Raw genomic sequence first — 23264 nt, 5'->3', positions numbered from 1 at the left:
TTGCACAAACATAACGTAAACAATTCATGTGAAGCATGCATAAGTATAAAGGTATGAGAAACATCGTACTCTCTGCCGGTGTGGGCACCGCTGCACCGCCCACCGGCAGAGGATTCATGCTATGGTGAACAATGTCAAATTAGGTGAGGGTGTATTCTCTGCCGGTGTGGCCCATTTTAAATTTCCACCGGGCAGGGATACAAGCTAAAGGAAACAAGGTCAAAAACATTCAATGTGTATCCTCTGTCGGGTGGCCGGCTGCCGGTCCACCGGCAGGGGATACAAGCTAAAGTCAATTAATCTTCAACATTTCACATTGTGTATTCTCTGCCGGTTGACCGGCTGCCCCACCGGGGATACACCCGATTATAAAAAACACCAAAATTTCATGTACGCGCTGCCGTTGGGTAGGCCGGCTGCCGCCCACCCGGGGGATTACAAAGGCTTAATTCTCTATTTTTACAAGTCAGAAATGCAAAGACGCGCTGCCGGTTGGGTAGGCCGGCTGCCCACCACCGAGAGGATCACTCGTATACGAAAACTCAACAAACATTCATCTAAAGCCTTCCAAATTCAACCATCTTTCATTTAATCATTTCATACTTCTTAAACATGATGAATACTCAGAAAATTACCACTTTCAAGATGTAATTAACATATGGGGTGGGTTATAAGTCATTAAAGTGAGGCTTAAATCAAATAATTATGAGGGAATTACACTAACATCATCCCATATTTCACCATATTACAACAAGACATGAAATTACTCCTTAAACATGTGAGAATTGTCATACAAGTATTCTACTCAACACCAAATCACCAAAAAGCATGAAAGACACCAAATTTAACATTCATGTGAGTCTAATACTACACAATTCACACAATTTTAACATAAAAGTCGAGTAACCCATCACCGTTACCTTTTTGCACTTCAATCTTCTAAAGACTCGTCAATGATGTAGCTATCCTCCTCCGGGTTGTCCAAGTTCTCCCCTAAACACAAAAACAAAGGTATTAAGTCAAGAATCCACATCCTTGTAAGATGAGAATTTCGAAATAGAGGAAAAGATGGCAACTTTCTTACTTAGAAAGAATGGAAATGAGAAAAGGAAGAGAATGGCGCGAAAAGGAACGAGATTGGTGAAGAATTGAGTGAGATATGGTGATTTTAGGGTTAGTAAGGGAAGGTTCAACAATGGTGATGTGGTTGTTGGGAAATTTCAGAAATTAGAAGTGAGGGAGATGAAGTTGTGAGGGTTTAGTTGAGGTTTTGTGTAGAGAAAAGAGGGGAAAAAAGGCCCATGAGTCAAGTTAAGCCCAATAACTCAAAATGAGTCGGTATCTACTAGAATTTTCGTCCCAATTCTACTATAACTCGAGTCGGAGAATAATATTATTAAAATCTACACTATTATCACCGTTACATGGCTAAGACAATATTTTATGAAAATAAGCTTTAAATAATAATTATTTAATAAAAATTACTTAAAAGTTTATTAAAAAAATATTAGAAAAGCGCGAGGTGTTACAGATTATACGGTTAATAATCCTCAGGAACCTAGGAGGTCGGGTAGAGTCTCTAATCCTCCGGACAGATACATTGGTATGGTTGAGGAGAATGACGTTTTGCTCCTAGAGAGTAATGAACCCGCTACCTATAAAGGTGTCATGGCCTGTTCCGACTCAAAGCTATGGCTTGAAGCCATGCAATCCGAGATGGACTCCATGTATGAGAATGACGTATGGGATCTTGTTGATTTACCTAATAAGGTAAAACCTCTACAGTGCAAATGGCTTTACAAAATAAAGCATTCTGTAGACGCGCAACCAGATACCTATAAGGCACGACTAGTGGCAAAAGGTTTTACTCAAGTGCACGGATTGCATTATGATGAAATTTTTGCACCTGTAGTCATGCTACGTTCCATTCGGATAATCTTAGCGATTTCCGCTTTTCATGACTATGAAATTTGACAAATGGATGTGAAAACCGCCTTCTTAAACGGTTATTTGGAGGAGGAGTTGTACATGGTGCAACCCGAAGGTTTCATAGATCCTTAAAATGCTAAGAAAATGTGCAAGCTTAAGCGTTCTATTTATGGACTTAAGCAAGCTTCTCGGAGTTGGAATCATCATTTCGACCAGGTGATAAAAGAGTATGGTTTCACTCGATCGGTCGAGGAACCATGCTTATATATCAAGTCGAGTGGGAGCAAGATTGTTTTCTTGATATTGTATGTCGATGACATACTCTTGATTGGGAATGACATTCCTCTCTTATCTTCGGTTAAAAGATGGTTGAAGAACCATTTCCAGATGAATGATCTGGGTAAGGCACAACGCATATTGGGAATCCGTATCTATCGAGATAGATCACGATGGACGTTATCACTAAGTCGGGAATCTTATTTGGACAAGATTCTTGAAAGGTTCAGCATGACCAACTCCAAGAAGGGGAACCTTCTAATGACGTCTGGGATGCAGTTGAGCAAGTCTCAGTCACCCACGACGCGTGAAGGGATTGAGCGCATGAGTCGTGTTCCTTATGCATCAGCTATAGAATCAATCATGCATGCCATGATATGCACACGTCCAGACGTGGCATATGCATTGAGTATGACGAGTTGGTACCAAAAGAATCCAGGTGAAACACACTGGATAGCTGTTAAAAACATCCTTAAGTACCTACGGAGGACTAAGGATAGGGTATTGACTTATGGAGGAGATACTAAGCTATGCGCAATCGGTTACTTAATAACGGTTGGCTTGCTAAAAAGTTTGACGTTATTATCATACTGATGGCGGTGATCAATTGGTCCCTAAAAGTCACACCTAAAGGATGTGTTTGAGAGACGTGATTGTATGAAAATATAATAACATTGATGCCTGACTAAAAGGTTAGTCCAAGTATTTGACTAAACAGTTAGTCAACGTGTTGATGAGACGATTATTTAATTCAATTAAATAATATTCGCTGAGACGAATTAACTTTCAATTCGTAAATTGAATATAATAAGTTATTTTAATTATTGTATATAATGCTAGCTTAAATGAATTAAGATGTTAATCCGTAATTAAATATAAATGGTTATATTTAATAAGCAAATTATAAATATGCGATATTTATAGTTAATGTACATATTATATTGTCATTATATATTATTACAGACCGGCATTAATATATCGACCGCAAGCTGTTGTGTGTAGACTTATTAATACGGAATAAAATAAATGACAATTTATAATAATACACATTATTATACATTTTTGATAACAATTTAAAATAAGGAGATTTTTCTCCTTATTTGTTGTTGGTACCACTCGGTCAAACCGAGAAAAGGGAAAGAAATATTCCCCTTTTTCTTTCTCTTATTTTTCGGTTATTATAAGGGGAAATGGGGATTCATTTCTAACCTAATTCATTTTTGACCTAGCTTTTCTCTCATCAAGAAAAAACACAACAAAACCCTAAAATTCATTAGTAAATTTTTCGGGATCGATTCTAGCAAAATCAAAAGGGCATTTCTCATATCATCTTGGGTGCAACGATTAGGCGAATATCAATTTTGATATTGTTCTTAGGCCGAATTTGCAAGGACCAAAGTTGATTATTTATCCTCTACTATTTTGTTTATGTAATTTATTTTATGACTCGTATTCATTATAATAATTTCGTTATAATCCTTATAATTAAAGGGAAGTATACCGATAATTCCCACACTTTTTGGCCTTTTTATGCACGCATTTCTATGCTATTATCGTAGTTTTATGCTACGAAATGCCCCGAATATGGTACTTTGGTTTGTTTTGTTCTATTTGCAGAAATGGACCAGAAAGTAGTGAAATCGAGCCTTTTACCGTCCGTTTTGCATGCATTTGGAGGAAGAGTGAATTTGGAGCGGAAATGTAGCTGTCTCAGGATGCGTGAAGCCATTTCGGGAGCTAAAAAGACAAGTCAAAGCTGAAACTAACGAAATTGTGAGCTGCTGAAGTCAAATATCACTGGATCGAGTGCTTTATAGGTCGATCGAGTGCTTTTGTATGTAATAAGAAGTCGATCGAGTGTTTTCCTTGTTCGATCGAATAGTGTCTATTTAGGGTTTACTCGATCGAGTAGTAATTTTACTCGATCGATTGGTTTGAGCTTAATTTTGCTCGATCGAGCAGTTTTAAAGGGCTCGATCGAGTGGTTTCTATTGGGCTCGGGCCCTTTTAATTTTAATTCGTCATTAGGTCAAATAAAATTCCTATTTCTTATAAATAGGAAGAAGGGACGTCATTTGTAACTCTCTACTCAATTCTTGCACTACGTTCCTTGATACTTTTACTTTACTCTTTCTCTGTAAACATTCCTTTCTCTCATTTCCCGGATTTACTTTAACTTTCTTTCTTTCCCTTTTCTCCTTTATTTATGTTTATGTTTATTTGTCTTTCCTTTGTTTCTGTTCTTCCCTTTATTATGTCTAGCTAATTCTCTCTGCTAGGATTAGGGGATTCGATGAATGAATGTTAATTGTTAATTAGTTTACAGATTTGTCGTTGTTTTTGTCTATGTTGTTAATCACTGCTTTAATTGTATCCTAGTTGAATCAATGCAATTAGCGTTTTAATTTTGATAAGCCTTGACCTAGACCGGAAGGTTGGAAGGGGTGAGACCTGCAGTGAACAATAGAATGCTTTAGCAAGGGCGGAAGCTAAGCTGATAGTATTTTAGGGCGAATTGAGACCGGAAGGAGATATTCGTTGCCCCTTAGACCGACACATCGACTCATCTGTGACCTTAGTTGCGATTGACTAATGTTCATTGATGACCTGACATCCTATTTTCCTCACTCTCTATTTAATTTCTCTTAATCCCTTTTCTCTTGCTTAATCTTATTAGTTTAGTCAAAACAATTCATAACCCCACTATGACCTCAGACAGACTGAATTTGACAAGTAGATAGTGACCGCCTCCCTGTGGAAATCGACCCTACTTACTGTTAGCTTCTGTTAGTGTAACTAGGTATTTTATTTTTGGTACCTGATGACGGTATCAAATTTTGGCGCCGTTGCCGGGGAGGTAATTAATTTATTTACTTGTTTAATTTTGTCTGTTTTTAGCCTCAAGGGATTTTTCCCTTGAGGCCGTTCTCGTCTTTTTCTCTAGTGCTGTTTTGATAGGTCCTACCTAGACAATTCTAGGTCAAAGATCGTCAAAGGGAAGGCTTGAGTACCTTTGACCTTCCACCTATGTTCCATTCTATGGCGCGGCAGGTGGTTTTGTGTGAGAGATATGGTGCTGCTGGGCATGATGCAGCTGTTTGCTTAGCGGGAAACAACCGTGTCAAAATTTGGCGCGACGAGGTCTATGCGTTCAAGCAGCAAAGACAAGCTAGTCATTCCACTGCAATTGTGCCGTCACATCCGCTTTATCAACGAGTCTATCACCAGCCTCCATTTTTCTGGCCACCGCGACAACAAGCTCCTTCTCCTGATAAACAGAAAGAAGAGATTGCGGAGCTGAAATCTTTGATGAAGGCGTTTGCACTCCAAGTGCAAGAAGGTGATAGACACACTTGTGCGTGATTTGATAAGCTCGAGTCTCAAACAGCTCAGTTATCTGTTTCTCATGACTAGGATGACTCAGATTACGAAGTTCTATCAGATAATGATGCCTTACACGAGGATTTCAGCACTGTATAGCAAGAATCACTCGATCGAGTGACATATATTAATTGATCGAGTGAAATACCTGAAGAATCGTTCGATCGAGCACTTTATTCCACTCGATCGAATAGCTGCTTAGAGGAAGTACTCGATCGAGCTGTTTCATATACTCGATCGAGTGATTATCAAGAAGAAAGTTCTCGATCGAGTAACATTTCTCCTCGATCGGCTGATTTGGCCAGAGAGAGCAAGGATTTATCACTTCGGTTCATTTTAAATGACGATTTTGATGATGATAATGGTTACGGTGAATCACCCCTTTTCAAGGCCGAGCTGGATGCGCTTAAGGCTGCGATTTACGGGACGGAATCCACTGAGGAGGGTGACGAGAAGACAGCTGAGTCGGTAATTGCTCCTAGCACGGATGAGGTATTATATTCTTTTGTCAATGATTCCGACATTGAGAGCAACCCACCTGGAGGAGTTAGCGGTAATTTTATTAATGTTAATATTAATAGTACGATATCTCGTATGACTCGTGTTTTTTCTTTTTATGCTATACCCCTTCTCAGTCGGTCAGTTAATTTAATGGTTTTTCACCGTACCTGTTGTCACAAACTTGTTAATCTGAAACGGAGCCCTAAATTATTGATGATTGCTCCCGAGCTCTTTTATTTTGTTGACAAATTTAGGAGTTCTCATAGGAAATTTATTAGACTCAAACGTTTATACATTTTATTTTCCTATGCGTCTGTTCTACTATGGTGCTACTTACAGCTTTGTGTAGCACATGTGCAGCTGTTTGATCGGTTGCTGCGCGCTTTGAGCTATTTTGACCGGAATTTACGCTTTTTAGTTGTTTTTCTAACGTTTCGGTTTTTTTGTGTGTTTAATAATGTGTCTTCTCGATCGAGTGCCCTACTTTCTCGATCGAATACTTCCACAGCCCATTTCACTCGATCGAGTAATCTACTCTCTCGATCGAGTTTTCTTGCTTTGATTCGCTTCCTATGACGCCACTATGAAGCTGTTTGTGACCTCCCATTTTGCTGGCTGGTTTGGGGAGGTCCCTTCTTTGCGTGTTCTTGTGAGTTTTCCACAGTCACTCTCTCCTTTTTAGTTTTCATTTATTCCCCTTATTTTTGAGTACAATGAGGGCATTGTACGGTTTGGTTTGGGGAAGTTGTGCATCCATATATGTGTCTGCATCTTGTTTTTATTGCATTTCTGTTATCACGTTTAATTTCCGAATTGCATTGTTGTTTATTTTTATAAAATCAAAAAATCTCATAAAAATTCAAAAATTCAAAAATTTTCATGTTTATTTTTGCATCTAGGTTGAGTCAGAACGGTAGATTTCAATGATGAAATTTCATTGCAATTGTCTTTTTGGTTAAGCCTTGCCTTGAACTATTATCTTTTAGCTTTGTCTTTTTGCATATCTACAAGTTAATGTTAAAATTTAGCTGAACGAATAGACTTGACCTGAAAATTTTGGCAAGCTACTTATAATTTCTAAGATTTAGAGCCTTATAAACTGGTGTCATTCATGACCAGTTTTATGTAGGATTGTGAGTAGTTACTTCTTGCATAGCATGTTCATCAATTTGCACGTACATGAAGTTCAATTGTTTTTTGCCTGCATACATTCGGGTTAGTGGTTGGTGTCACATGCAGGGAGGTGCTTACAATTTCCCTTTTCTTTCATTTTTACCCATTTAACTCCACATTAGCCAAATTTGCCTGTTGACCCTTAGCTACATTCCAAATTTAGCCTGCCTTGTCAAGCTAGTTTAGTGTATGTTTTTGCGATATATATTTTATTGTGCCGAGTTTGGCTTGTACACACTGATTTGGAGTTGGTAATTTATGAAGAAAAAAAAAGGAAAAAAAACGTGAAAAAGAAAAAGAAGAAAAAGAAATAAAAACCAAAAGACGAAAAATGATGAAAGAAAGAAACCGAAAAAAAAGAAAGAAAGAAAAAATGGAAAAATGGTTGTTGACGGTTTCACTCCTATGCTTTAGTTACATTTATTGAGAAGTATTGTCAGTTCGGTTTGGTGAGTTTTGTGCCAATTGAAGGGCACTCGTGCTTAATTCTATAATTGAGTGAGAATCGGATGTTGTTATATGGTTTTGTTTAGGTACTAGCTTGGCCGCCTATACCTCCACATTCCCATAAATGTTTTGCCTTTTCTTACCCATTGCCTCACTTTACCATATTTTTGTAAGCCCTCGGCTGTGACGGACCTTGTTTGGTTGGAATATGTGTATGGTAGCTAGAATTGTCTATCATATCAGCTGCATGCATGTCTATGTGGGTCGTAGTTTAGGTGAGCGACTATATTTCTTTCTCTCTTACATATATATGTTCACCCTTTGCTTCATGAGAGAAGAGTGACCCGTGAGAGTCCATTATTAAAGGTCTTGCAAGGTCGACGGTTCAGCTTTATTATAAACATCTTACAACTCGTTTGCATTTGACTGTTTGCTATAAGTGTTAGTTTGCTTGCATTAAATTGGTTTAAGTGGGCATTTGTAGCTAGCTCTGAGTTATCTTTTCCGTTCCATTAGTTTGCATTTAGTTTACTCGAGGACGAGTAAAGGTTTGGTTTGGGGAGATTTTATACGTGCATTTTATATTGTCCTTTTTGGCCTTTTTATGCACGTATTTCTATGCTATTATCGTAGTTTTATGCTACGAAATGCCACGAATATACTACTTTGGTTTGTTTTGTTGTATTTGCAGGAATGGACCAGAAAGTAGTGAAATCGAGCCTTTTACCGTCCGTTTTGCATGCATTTGGAGGAAGAGTGAATTTGGAGTGGAAATGTAGCTGTCTCAGGATGCGTGAAGCCGTTTCGGGAGCTAAAAAGACAAGTCAAAGCTAAAACTAACGAAATTGTGAGCTGCTAAAGTCAAATATCACTGGATCTAGTGCTTTATAGGTCGATCGAGTGCTTTTGGATGGAATAAGAAGTCGATCGAGTGTTTTCCTTGTTCGATCGAATATTGTCTATTTAGGGTTTACTCGATCGAGTAGTAATTTTACTCGATCGATTGGTTTGAGCTTAATTTTGCTCGATCGAGCAGTTTTAAAGGGCTCGGTCGAGTGGTTTCTATTGGGCTCGGGTCTTTTAGCTTTAATTCGTCATTAGGTCAAATAAAATTCCTATTTCTTATAAATAGGAAGAAGGGACGTCATTTGTAAATCTCTTCTCACTTCTTGGACTGCGTTCCTTGATACTTTACTCTTTCTCTGTAAACATTCCTTTCTCTCATTTCCCGGATTTACTGTAACTTTCTTTCTTTCCCTTTTCTCCTTTATTTATGTTTATGTTTATTTGTCTTTCCTTTGTTTCTGTTCTTCCCTTTATTATGTCTAGCTAATTCTCTTTGCTAGGATTAGGGGATTCGATGAATGAATGTTAATTGTTAATTAGTTTACAAATTTGTCGTTGTTTTTGTCTATGTTGTTAATCACTACTTCAATTGTATCCTGGTAGTTGAATCGATGCAATTAGCCTTTTAATTTTGGTAAGCCTTGACCTAGACCGGAAGGTTGGAAGGGGTGAGACCTGCAGTGAACAATAGAATGCTTTAGCGAGGGCGGAAGCTAAGCTGGTAGTATTTTAGGGGGAATTGAGACCGGAAGGAGATATTCGTTGCCCCTTAGACCGACACATCGACTGATCTATGACCTTTGTTGCGATTGACTAATTTTCATTGATGACCCGACATCCAGGTTTTCTCTCTCTCTATTTAATTTCTCTTATTCCGTTTTCTCTTGCTTAATCTTATTAGTTTAGTCAAAACAATTCATACCCCCACTATGACCTCAGACAGACTGAATTTGACAAGTAGATAATGACTGCCTCCCTGTGGAGATCGACCCTACTTACTGCTAGCTTCTGTTAGTGTAACTATGTATTTTATTTTTGGTACCTGACGACGGTATCACCTAGCAATAGAGAATTTAGCTACGCATAGTCATACTAACGAAATTAATAGCAAGTATTATAACAATAAGAATTGACATGGTATAATTATGTAATTACAAATCTAACATAAACTAATTCAACCAATTAAGACAGAAATTATGATGAAGAATTAAACTAGAAATTGCAAGAGTAATTAATATAAATTGAATAGGAAAGTGTTAGAGATTACACAAAGTGAGATTCGAAAATGAAAGCGACGTTGATAAGAGAACTCGGTACTCAACTAAATGTTTTCTGAATGATTAATGAGAAATTAAGAGATGCCTAAACCTAATTACGTCTCTCTTATTTATAGGAGAGATATTTTATTAAACCTAAGATATTAAATAAACAAGTTCTCGCAGGAAAATATCACATCAGATAACAAAGTACTCGATCGAGTACAATGAAACAACTCGATCGAGTAATCTTTAGCCAAAAACCTCTCGATCGAATACCAAACTACTCGATCGAGGAACACCATATTTGCACCTCTCGATCGATCATATGAAGTATTCGATCGAGGTCTTCTCAACACCACAAAGGTTTCGATCGAGTGACTTAGTTAGCAAAAGTACTCGATCGAATTTACTGCTATTGTAATCAGCATACTTGAACGTTTGATTGCTTCAGACGACTTCACGCTTCCCGAGGTAATGGCATTCTCGCTCCAATTCTTCTATCTCCATAAATGCAATCTAAGGGGCAGTAAAAGGCTTGATTTTGCTTCTTTTATAGTCCGTTCCTGCAGTTAGAGCCAAACGAACCAAAGTAGACTATTCGGGGGACATTTGTAGTTTAACACTACGTAAATTACACAGAAATACGTGCATATGAGACTTAAAAAGGCTATATAAAATGAATGTATCAAATCTCCCCAAACCAAACATTTGTTTGTCCCAAAGCAAATTGTAAGCAACTAACTAACTAATGGAACGGAGTAAGAACTCAGAGCTAGCTACAAATCGTCCACTTAAACCATTTTAATGCAAGTAAACTAAAATTTATAGCAAAAACTGTCAAATGTAAATGAGTTGTAAGATGTTATAATAAAGATGAACCGTCGACCTTGAAAGACCTTTGATAATGGACTCTCACGGGTCACGCTTCTCTCATGAAGCAAAGGGTAAGCAATTAATTGTAAGAGAGGAAGAAATATAGTCACTCACCTAAACTACGACCGACATAAACATGCATGCAATATAGTATGAAAGACAATTCTTGCTACCGTGCACATACATTCCAACCAAACAAGGTCCCGTCACAGCCGAGGGCTTACAAAAATATGGAAAAGTGAGGTAATGGTTAATAGCCAAGCTAGCTACCTAAACAGAACCAAATGAACCATATCCACTTCTGAACCACTGAAATTAAGCACGAATGCCCTCAATTTGGCATAGAAACTCACTAACCAAATACCGACTAGCTCTTCATAAGATATAGAATAAAAATATAGGAGCAAACCAACATTATTCAACTCTTTTTCCATTTCTTTTCTTTTTCTTTTCCTTCTTTTTCTCGTTTTTTTTTCTTTTTTTTTTTCATTTTCAACTTCCTTTTTTTCATAATCATCCTCCTTCTCCATATTACCAACTCCCAATTATCAATACAAACCAAATTTGGCTCAATAAACAATATAACCACAAAAAGAATTACTAAACAAGCTTGACAAGGCAGGCTGTGTTAGGGATGTAGTTAAGGGTCAAAAGGCAAATTTGGCTAAATGTGGAGTTTATGGGTAAAATGGAAGAAAAGGGAAATTAAGCACCTCCCTGCGTATGACACCAACCACTAACCCGAATGTATGTAGGCAATAAGCAATTGAATTTCATACTTGAGAAAATTAATGATACATGCTATGCAAGGAGTAACTACTCACAATCCTACATTAACTGGTCATCAATGTGTTAGGTTTATAAACCCCTAATTAGACTCCTCTAATTAGTTTCTAAATTACTCACTAATTTAGAAAAATAGATATAGTTACATGCAATATGTAATAAATGAAATAAGGAGAAAAACGGTTTTACCCTTACAATTGGTGGACCGAATTTTTGGGCACAAGGTAGGACACCTTCCTAACCTTGTTCTTGAGCTCAATAACATTAGGATGATCCTCCAAAAACCAAAGTTCCATATTAGGAACTCTCCTCTTAGTTGCACCCAAGACTATCCCATAACACTAATAATATCATTAACTAGATAATATTACTAGTTACCTTAATATCAAATCTAATACTTATATAATTACTACAATAGTAATCTTGAGTTTTATTAGATTTTTTGAACAAAATTTGAACATAAAAACTATTTTTATGAGAGAGGAAGACTGAGAGATAAAGATAAGATAAGAATAAAAATGAGAACATCACATATCCTCATGTGGGAGGTGGTGACCGATTTTTGAGAAGCATGGGGAGGGAAAAATGCTTTTCCTTTTTGCTTTTTGTCTTACCCAAAATACTAGGTAGGACCCTAGAGTTAAGCATGCTATTAGTGTCATCATTATGTCCTAAAGCATAATATAAGAAAAAAATTAATCCCCACTAATCACCCTTAAAACCCGGTCCAGCACTTAAAATGGACATCCATCTTATCTTTGTCATTTGTCATTTGTAATTTGGTATGACATGTGACAAGTAACATGTCATTAGACATATTAATGCATATTTAACAAATTAAATATCATTATATATCAAACAAAAATACATTTAACAAATTAACAAGTAATTCACAATTACATGTATATAAAATGAGTCACCCTAAATCTACTTAATATAATCTACAACATTTTGCAATTATGATTAACTAATTACTCTTATCTCAAATGTTTCATAAACATTAATCAATTTTAGTAATATAACGTATTAATTACTAAATTGAATCTTATTAAATCAAATTACAATAAGATATATAACTCTCACTCATTGATAAAAAATTATTCAATTTAAGGATTTAATTAATCTGTATCGACATACGATTAATTAACTTATCAGTTAAGGGAATTGTCCTATAGGTGTGATCTTAAGGGATCAACTGATCACCACCGTCAAACGACAGTAACGTCAAACTCTAGTCAGCCAATCGTTACCGATTAATGTTGATCAGTTGACTATATAAATGAATCATCCCTTACGTATTCTTAACATGAGATTTAAACATGTGATCGCACTATTGTTGAGGACACATACTCCAACAATCTCCCACTTGTCCGAGACAAGTGCGCGTCACCAATTCTCTTGTCCTATTACATCTCCCACTCAATGCAAGGTGTCTTGCAGGTCGTACTTGCATTTGATCATATCTAGAGTGGTTTTGTGACACCCCCATACTCTAAGTGCCTTACCAGGACCACTCAAGGTATGAGAACGTCGCCATCTCTGTTACCCGAGGCAATGATAATCACATGACAAATAACAAAACGTACTTAATAAGAATAAATTTTAAGTGATACAAGTTAACTCAAAAACTGATAAAAGGAAATACAAGGTTGTCAAAACTGTCAACTACTAAACAACTACAAAATGTTCGACACAGCGGAAGACTTCTAAAACTGAAACGTGATTACTCATCCCAGCTATCCCATGCGCATCGTCTCATAAGTCATACCTGCTCAATAACTGCTCACCACCCCCGAATGGATCACCATAGTTTTTAAAACATTTAACGGGGTTAGTACTGATTACAGAAAAACAACAAAAGCCACAATGAAACAGAAAACACAGACAGCTCAAACAGCTCAAACCAATCTCCAATCTCCATCTCCAATCTCCTCACAACTGACTACACACTAAAGTGTGTAGCCCTGCCAGAGCACCCATCGCAACAGGTACTCCTCGCCACCAGTGGGGGACCGCAGCCGTTCCCACCTAAGCCCCGCTCATCTCCATCGAGCGATAAACCCATGTTCATTAATGTGCACATCCCTTTTGTGGCGGGTTCCATAGAAGGCGAATCAAGGGCGTGAAGACACTCCCGCAAGTGACTCCACTCAGCCAGGGACGCACCCCGAAGATCACAGACAGTTACACAACCAATCAACAATATACAACCAACAATCACCAAAACCAATCCAACATTATAATTAATTAACAATCACAACAACAATCATCCACATTATGTAGCCAATACTGAGTAGGGAAACACTACCTGAAATAAGCCATCACAAGACCGTCACAAGCAGCTAATAAAAATGCTCTTCTACGAAATCTCCTCCTATAATCACATATACAATCATGCAATTACTACTAAGCCAATCAAACACCCAAAACCCCCAAATTTACCCAATTAGGGTTTAACCAAAATTGACGAAACAACATAAAAACTATACAAGGACCTTACCCTCGACGCGACCAAACTCAACGGCGTAAAGAACGTGACGATCCGACAACCTTAGCCCTTGGGATTTGATGGTAACGCGACGAACATAGACAACGTAACTTATTTTCTCTCTTGAAAGGGTTTTTTATAAAATGTACAAATGATGAAGAAAGTGACTGAAAGTTTAATATATAAATCACGCATTACTAACAAAACCCGACTAAAACAAGCCGCAAAAGTAACTTACTCGATCGAGTGCCCCTTACTCAATCGAGTGCCACACTTACTCGATCGAGTACCCATCAGACAGAAAATTGTTTCGTAAAACAACCTACTTACTCGACAGAGTAAGCCCCACTCGATAGAGTACCCAAAGACATAGAAAACCACCGTAGTATTACAGGCTTCCCTCCTTAAAAAGAACTCCGTCTCCGAAGTTCAACCCATATATAAAACAAACATCCTAACCTGATCAAGACACAACAACGCAACTACGAACTCAAAACAAAATCCAAACCAATAAAACATGAACTCTTAACACCAACTCCACCAACTATTCCTACCTCCACAACATGGCTCACGATATCGTATCAACTACATCATAGTCTCTCTCGACACTAACTCCATACACTACCAACTACCATCCACAAACGCTGCTAGCTCTGTTTCACTAACATATTATCCACTAGAAAATCCAATATCAAGACACTCATAAACATGGTCGGACTCACTTGGAGGTTTAGTTTTCGGTACTTGTCGTTAGGAGCACCTAGACCAAAACACAATTTATAACTCCACAAACAACTCTACAATTATTAAAGAGGCAAGTAAAGGTCGGATACCAAGGGACGGGAATTGAGATAAGATTTTCAATTACAACTAGTGGTGTCTAGGGGTGTCACAATTTGGGGTTTGAAGTAGAAGATCACTAAACTAAATAGCAATAAAAGTAAACAAGCAAGATGATTAAAAAGGGATGTAAACAATTGATAAAAGGCACTAGGGTGTCATGGGGTCATAGGGGATTCATGAGAATTGATCATACAAACATATTCTCAAATTATAAGCAAGCAATTATTGTTGTGATGGATCGAGTTGGTTTATATCTTACAATCCTAGGATAGTTTGGGTCCCGGAGCCGAATCGATTAGATTGTACAACACCTACAAGTCGACTTAATCTTCCCTACTCAACTATATGCATGGTCTAATGAGACTCGAGTTAGTTTATGTTTTACAAGTCTCATTGAAAAGATAGGTGATGGGTAAAAAATGCAAGGATTCATAGGCTCGCATTTTATCAAACATAACATGTGCATAAGTTGAGATCACAACAAGCAAGCAAATAAACTATGAAAACATATTAATTTAAGCATGAATCATCCCCCATGTTGGTTTTCCCTAATTACCCATTAACCCTAGCTAAGGAAACTACTCACTCATTATCATGTTGAACATGCTAGAAATGTTGTCAATCATACCAACAAAGTAAAACATGATGAATAAATGAATATAATTAACAATAATAAAAAAGGGATTAAGAGAATTATACCTACTAATGATTCCAATAATAAAGCAAAGAATAATAGAAGTACTTGATGATTGATTGGAAGGTTGTCAATCTCCCAATAATAACCCAAATAATCTTCAATTACCCAAAATGAAAGATGAACAAAAGAGAGATAAAGGAAATGAGTTTTGTATTAAGACTTGATTAAAAGTTGATTACAAGATTAAAGAGAGATTTGATTGATATAAACTACACTAGATATTGCTAAGAAGAACATGATAATCTAATTAGACTAATGGGGTATTTATAGTGGGGATTAGGTACATAAATTAGGGTTTACTAAGGGCTTAAATGAAGATTAAGTCCTTGAGGAATCGCCAGTCTCAAGAGAGACTCCGGTCTCCTTTTCGCCGGTCTTTGAAAAATATGCGCATCTTTCATTGAACAAGTAGAAGACGGATTAGCTGTCACACAACCCGAGCGTCCAGGGCACGGGACGGGCGGATTGTGTGTGTTTTTGACGAGCGGATTCGTGGTGTGGACGGGCGGATTGTGGTGGTTCTGGACGGGCGTCCAGCTGAGGAAGACGCTCGGATTGCTTGTGCTGGACGGGCGGATTGTGATCAATCCACTCGGATTCTCTGTCATCTTCTTCCTTTATTCTTTTCTTCCTTTCTCTTCATAAAATCCTTGAGGATTTCCTCGGGGATGCAAGGATCTTTTCTCATCATTGCCCATCTACTATAGTATGTACAAAGGCCTTCTAGTCTTGTCTTCTCTTTGATGCTTGGTCATTGAATTCAATCAATTTAGCTCCATTTTGCCATGAAAATGCAAGGTTTGCACTCCTTTCCTACCAAGGGATCAAAACCTCAATGAATATATAAAACAAAGGACTAAAGACAATAAATGACCCAAATATGCACTAAAAATCATGGGAACAAGGCTAATTCGGGGACTAAGTATGCTCAAATTATGGTCACATCAAATATCCCCAAACCGAACCTTTGCTCGTCCCGAGTAAAGAGGTGAAAAAGACTAGGACCGTTATTTAAACTAACATAATAGCATAGCCGATATGAGACAATTAGAGGGTCTTACTCTGCCCCTTCAACTCACAACAAGACAACCATGAGGTAGGATGCCTTCTTGCAAGGCAAGGTGGGTCTTGCCAAAATGGCGACACATCCAAACATTAAATCACATAGAATCAAGTAATGGATGCGTCTACAAAAGAATAGCCACTTTCCTCATCTAAGTGGCGGAAATTATCTAAAGGGGAGACAATTCAAGGGTACACACTCCTTCATAGATACAATTTCTTCAAACTACTAAGCCTAGAAGGATACCGATAAAGCACCTCCAAGTTGTGTTAAGCTAGGGTACCTTTGTCCTCAATCGTTAAATGCTTTTGTCAAGAGTAGACTCCCTATGGCGTTAGAAACACTGGAGGATCGCGGAATTCCACCTCTTGCCTAGACAAGAAGAAGGGTCGTCCCCTCTCTACCATGCACAAAAATGGATACGATGGATAAAGGGATCAATAGATATTTGAGTTTCATTTTGGGAGTTTGCTTTTGTTGTTTGTTCCCCCCCCCCCCCAATTTCTTGTGGCATATAACAGTTGAGAACATTTTCTCTTGCCAATTCTTTTGATTTTTGGCATTTCAATACTTGACAACTTTTCAACTTTTTGCATTTCTTTTTGAACATTTTCAAAGTCACCCCATATGTAGTGAGGGTGCCTTATATTTGAAGCTTTAGGAGTCTATTTTTGCTCCTCTTTTCATTTGATGCATTTTGCAAACTTTTTCTTTTCTTTTCTTTTCATTTCTTAAACTCAGAATTTGAATAATTTCTTTTTGTGCCCATTCCCTTTGATGACAAAAATATGGTAGAACATGGATGAATGATGGTTGCATGGTTTCAAGGATCACCTTGGAATAAACGGTAGCCAAGGAGTTATCACACCACAAGGTACTCTTGACTAGGCCTTAATCCATGGGTCAAAGGGTACTAGCATGACACATCCTAGGGTGTTTTACAAGTATTCTAACAAGCAAAGTTTTAAGAAGAAAAAGCATCTACTAGGGCCTATATACACTTGTCAAGCTTCCCAAGTAGACGGTTTCGCAAAATTTTCTAACATGCAACTACATGCCATGATGCAACTAACATATATACATCCTAATGCAAATGATTCTACCAACTAATATGCCATATAATCTAAATGCAAGTCCTAAATTCGCATTGTTTATACCGCATCAATCAAAATAAAGCCACATAGTCATTAGCATAAAGAGGAAAAAGGAGATTGGAAAGATCATACCATGCGGTCTTCAATATCCTCATGTCTCGGATATGGCGTAGTCGATCAATGTGAAAAAGGATAGACAAACATAATATATACAAACAATATATACAAGTCTACACTACAAAGGAAATGAACTTGTTTTTGGATTTTCAAATTTTCAAATTTTTTGATTTTTTCGAAATTTTTGATTTTTTTGGATATTTGAATAAAAGTTAAGTTAGAATTTCCCATCCCAATATGGGCATTGTCCTCAATGGCCAATATGATAGGAAATTATGCAAGTAAGATGCATGAATTCTATACTAAATGCAAGCTATACTAATCTACACTACATGATGCATGGTTTTTTGTTTATGACGGAGAGCGTAATTTAGATTACCTCCCGTTGCGTATGCATGTACTTCCCCAAACCGAGATAGACATTATTTCCAATGTCTTAGATTTTGGGGTAGTTCATGCACACAAGATACAATGCATGAAACTAATGTTGTCATTTTGGATTTTTCAAATGGGAACAATAAAAGAACACTCCAATGTAGCCGAGGTGTTAGTCCTCATGTTGCTAGGACTCTCCAAACTATATCAAGATAAAAATAAATAAAACAAAGAAAGAAGTAGACAAACCTCGAGAGGGTAGGAGCCTCCAAAGCTTGCTAGTCCTCCACCATATCATCATTGTCATCATTTTCCTCCATAGAAGCGGACTCATCTCCACTTCCCTCTTCACTTCCTTGCTTACTTCCTTCATCATCTTCATTAGCCTCTTCTTCTTCATCTACCTCTTCATCAACGCCCTCATCATCAACAACCTCATCTTCACCCGGTCTTTCACCCCTAGATGTGCTTGGAAAGAAGACTTCCCTATCCGCCCAACTAGGCAAAGGACATGAAGGATCAAGTAGTCCTTGCCTAGCTAAATGAAGGAGGGGTGGATATTGGGCCAAGTATGCATCTACTCGATCATTGTAAGCTTGTTTATGCATCTCTTGCATAAGTAGAGTCATATAGTCATTGCCCACTTCAACATCTTCGGGTTTGAACTCTTGATATTTGAATGGATAGGGTGGTGTGATAATGGAGGAGGAGGGCTCTTCAATCTCGCCCCTTTGTTGACGGATGATGTATTCGGCGCCCTTGGAGAGTGGAAGTAGCTAGTTTGTTCGATGAGCACTCAAGCGGCATATCTTGGAAGGCAAAGTGAAAGATCTAGCATCATTGGTTAGCCATCCATCGTTTGTGTTAAGAGAGTTATGCTTGACCCACTTGTACTTGTTAATCATGGCATCCATGTCAATGAGATGACCCCCTTTGATCGCCACATAGGTGTTATCCTTGTTGAAATTTGCGTCAAAGTGCTTGGCCAAGAGAGTAACTAGACCTCCATTTACGATAAAAGCGGTGCCTTCCTTACCACAATCAACATTGAGCCATCTTTCCACCAAAAGCCTTAGAGCATTATAAGGCTTAGTGAATTCCCTTCCAACATTTAAGGCCGACTCAAGTAGAACACAATCGAGCTTTGTAAAGTGATTAGTGTCTTTTCTTGCAATTATAGTATTCCCGATGACCTTGTGCCACACTCTAATGCCCGGATGGTGGACTAATAGAGCGCGACAAGCATGAAAGCTCACAAATTTCTTCCCGGAAATTGCCTCCCAAAGAGAAGCGGGGTCATACTTTTCGGGCATCTTGTGATAATAAGGTGTATCACTAAGGCCTAATGCTTTACTCAAAACATCAAAGGTGATGCGCCTATTCACATTGGCAAGGCAAAACTCGATGTATGTTCTAGTCTCTACCTTAGTCACTTTCAATGAACTTAATAATTCCAAGGTAAGAGAGGGGTATGTCAATTCTCTTGTAGTAAACAATTTTTCCAACCCCATGGCTTCGAACAAGGCTTTTGTTTGTTCAAGGACACCCAATTTGTTCAAGGCATCTTCACATATGAATTTGGTGGGTAGAATTGCTTTCTTAGCTTACTTGGCAAATGTAACCCTATGGGAGTTAGAAATGAAAATTACCTCCGGATAGTTTGATAATTGAGCAATTTCCGGAGTTTTTGATGTTGTTGCTTCCAAGGGAGGATCTTGTTGTTGTTGAACTTCCAGGTTTGCACTAGCAACCACCATAGCCATTGAAGCTTTCTTTGCTTGAAGGCATTGTTGCCTTTTTGAGAGTGCCTTTGCCTTGAGTGCCTTTGTTGCTCTTTTTGTTCTTGCCATTGATGATTATACCTAGAAAAGATTGAAAATCTTCAATTTCCAATTATACCCAAATCGATTTTAAGATGAAAGGATTTGCCTTTCTATTTCAAAAATCGACTCAAAGGTTGAAGATTTTGGTGCTTGGATTGATTATTGTTGTAAAAGGAGTGATTAATTGTTGTTGTAAGGAAGTTTGAATTTGATTTTATTGAATTTAATTGAGGAAATTTTGTTTTTGGTGATGGAGAGGATGAGGGTTTTGGGGTTTTTGGGTAGTGGTTGAATGAATGAATGAAATGAATGTGGGAAGGGGTATTTAAAACACCCGAAAATTTCAAAACTGCAGAGGGAAGACGAGCGGATTCCTTCAGACGAGCGTCTTCTCAGCTGGGACGCTCAGATTCTCTAACAGACAAAAATTTTCAATTTTGCAGCTCATTTGGACGGACGGATTCTTCCACGGACGCTCGGATTCCCATAAGACGAGCGGATTACCCATAAGGATGCTCGGATTCCACCTGGTCTACCCGGATTCAGGACCATCCGTGCACTTGCATATCCCGTGTCATTTTCATTCTTCAAATCCCGTGTTCTTCATAGTAGGGGCACTACGAAGGCATGGATAGCCTAGGCAATTGCTATCCCCACACTAAGTTAAAGCACTACACATTAATAAAATCATTAGTCCATCCCTTACTTCTCTCAAAAAATGATAAATATCTTGATCAAGGCATAAAAATCCAAAAATGACAAAAATGCAATGTAAGAATTAAAATGCTAGTTAGGGAGTTAGAAATATTTACAAATGGTGGTTTGGAGAGGACTCCACCAAACTCTCATCCTTAGTGAGATGTCATGGGGGCATGTCCAAGGTGTTGTTGATGTTACTCAACACTTTGAAGAAGTAGTCAAAAGCTTGTTCATTGTCTTAATAAAGATTCTTAATAGATCTTTGCACTTGTTGTCCTTCATGTTTGTCTTGATCGATAGCATTACCAATGTAGGGATTGAAAATCCCTTCAAACTCATCATCCCAAAGACCGCAAACTTCATCGACTTGGTCACTAAAGATCTCTTGAGTTGATAGAGACAACTCTCCCACTTTCTTGTTTTGGCCAATGAGGCCCTCTTCTTCATTGGTTGACTTTGGTGAGCTTTTCAAGCTCTCTTTGTTACAATTTCCTTGCTCTTTTTATGGAGCATCATCGACTTTTTTTTTCCATTGGAATTCCGACTTCTTCCTATCGTCCTTCCGGCTATAATGATCAACCATAAAACATGGTTCATGCAAACGGGAAGCTCTCATGCTCTTGTCAAGATTGAAAGTTATGCTCTCATCCCCCACTTCTAGAGTGAGCTCTCCATGCTTCACATCTATCACCGCACCCGCGGTGTGCAAGAAAGGTCTACCTAGAATGATTGGAATATTGGAGTCTTCTTTCATGTCAATAATGACAAAGTCCACCGGGATGAAAAATTTCCCAACTCTTACGGGAACATCTTCCCATATCGCTAATGGTGTCTTCGTCGATGTATCGGCCATTTGGAGTGTGATATTGGTACATTTAAGCTCTCCCATCCCTAACCTTTTACAAACCGAGTACGGCATAACACTCACACTAGCCCCTAGATCACATAAGGCTTTGTTGATCGTGGTGTCGCCAATGGTACACCGTATCGAGAAGCTTCCCGGATCTTTAAGTTTTGGAGGTGAACTCCCTTGAAGTATTGCACTACTCACCTTAGTGAAGGCGATAGTCTCAAGCTTTCGGATCGACTTATTTTTCGTAAGGATGTCTTTCATGTACTTTGCATAGGCCGGCACGTGATTGATTAATTCCGTGAAAGGAATCGAGACTTCCAAATTCTTCACAATCTCCATGAATTTTCCAAGTTGGTCATCAAATTTGGGCTTGGCTTGACGACTTGGAAAAGGAAGTCTAATCACAATGGGTTCCTTCTCCTTGGCCTTGTCTTCATTTTTCTTTGGAACTTCTTCTTTTGATGGTTCTCCATCCTTGGAGTTTTGCACAACTTCTTCTTTGTCACTAGCTTCCACAACTTCATCCTCAACTTGCTTCTTCGGTGCTTCATACTTCGTACCACTTCTCAAGTGAATGGGACTAACAGTTTCATGTCTCGGGGGATTACTTTGAGGTGGTAATTGCCCCTTTTGTCTTTGTGAGCTTGAAGATGCTAGTTGAGTCAATTGGGTTTCCAACATTTTGGTGTGGGCTAGGATGTTGTTGATGGTGATTTTCTTTGCTTGACTATCCTTTTGCATTTGAGTGAAAAACTCTTGTTGATTCTTTTGCATTTGGAGGACCGCTTTTTGAACATCAAAACCTTGGTCATTTTGTTGATTGTATGGAGTTTGATTTTGGTAACCTTGGTTTTGGTTGTAAAAGGGTCTTTGATTTTGGTTTCTCATGGGAGGTGGGGTGTATGTTGGTTGAGGGTTTTGAACATTTTGGCTTTTGAATGAGAGATTTGGGTGGAATTTGGTGTTTTCATTGTAATAATTTGAATAAGGGGTACCACTCTTGTATGCTTGAAAAGCATTCACTTGTTCATTTGTTCCCCTACATTCACTTTGGTCATGTCCCAAAGTTCCACAATTCTCACATATCCCACTTGGGATTGATGAAGATGCCGTCATGGCATTGACATGGTGCTTTGGTGATTTTAAGGCTTCTTCAAGTCTAGCCATAGCTTTTTCGAACTTCAAATTGATGGTATCAATGTGAGCACTAAGTTGAGCACCCAATTGAGTAATAGAGTCCACTTCATGCTTTCCTCCTCTAGTAGCCTTGCGAGGTCTACTATATTGTGAATTATGGACCGCCATTTCCTCAATCTTGTTCCAAGTTTGATTGTCGTCAACATTACATTTGATCCCACGTTGAGAATGTTTCTTGAGTCTTCATAAAGACCATTCCAAAATTGTTGTACCAAGAACCACTCGCTAAGTCCATGATGAGGACATGAGCGACAAATTCCTTTGAATCGCTCCCAAGTTTCATACAAGGATTGTTCATCTCTTTGCATAAAGCCCGTAATTTGAGCTCTTAGCATGTTAGTCTTTTCCGGTGGGTAGAACTTTTTGTAGAAACCTAGAGCCAATTTCTTCCAAGAGTCAATTCCGAGAGTAGCCTTATCAAGGCCTTTCAACCATTGTTTTGCGGTGCCAATTAGAGAAAAAGGAAATAAGACCCATCGAATTTGGTCTTGAGTTACACCGGTTTGAGAAATCGCATCACAATAGTCACAAAAAGTCTCCATGT

General features: G+C 38.2%; 1 non-coding gene across 1 annotated transcript; it reads left to right on the top strand.

Moving 5' to 3' along the window:
• Positions 1-22948: 22948 nt before the first annotated feature.
• On the top strand, positions 22949-23055 carry LOC141634953 (small nucleolar RNA R71). The gene has a single exon (XR_012539667.1). It is a non-coding gene; the product is annotated as a small nucleolar RNA R71 (small nucleolar RNA).
• The last annotated feature ends 209 nt before the right edge of the window (positions 23056-23264 follow it).

This window comes from Silene latifolia, chromosome Y, assembly GCF_048544455.1.
Source record: "Silene latifolia isolate original U9 population chromosome Y, ASM4854445v1, whole genome shotgun sequence".
In the NCBI taxonomy this organism is placed as follows: Eukaryota; Viridiplantae; Streptophyta; class Magnoliopsida; order Caryophyllales; family Caryophyllaceae; genus Silene; species Silene latifolia.
Note: the sequence above shows the minus strand (reverse complement) of the source record. Positions and strands in the feature narration are given on the sequence as shown.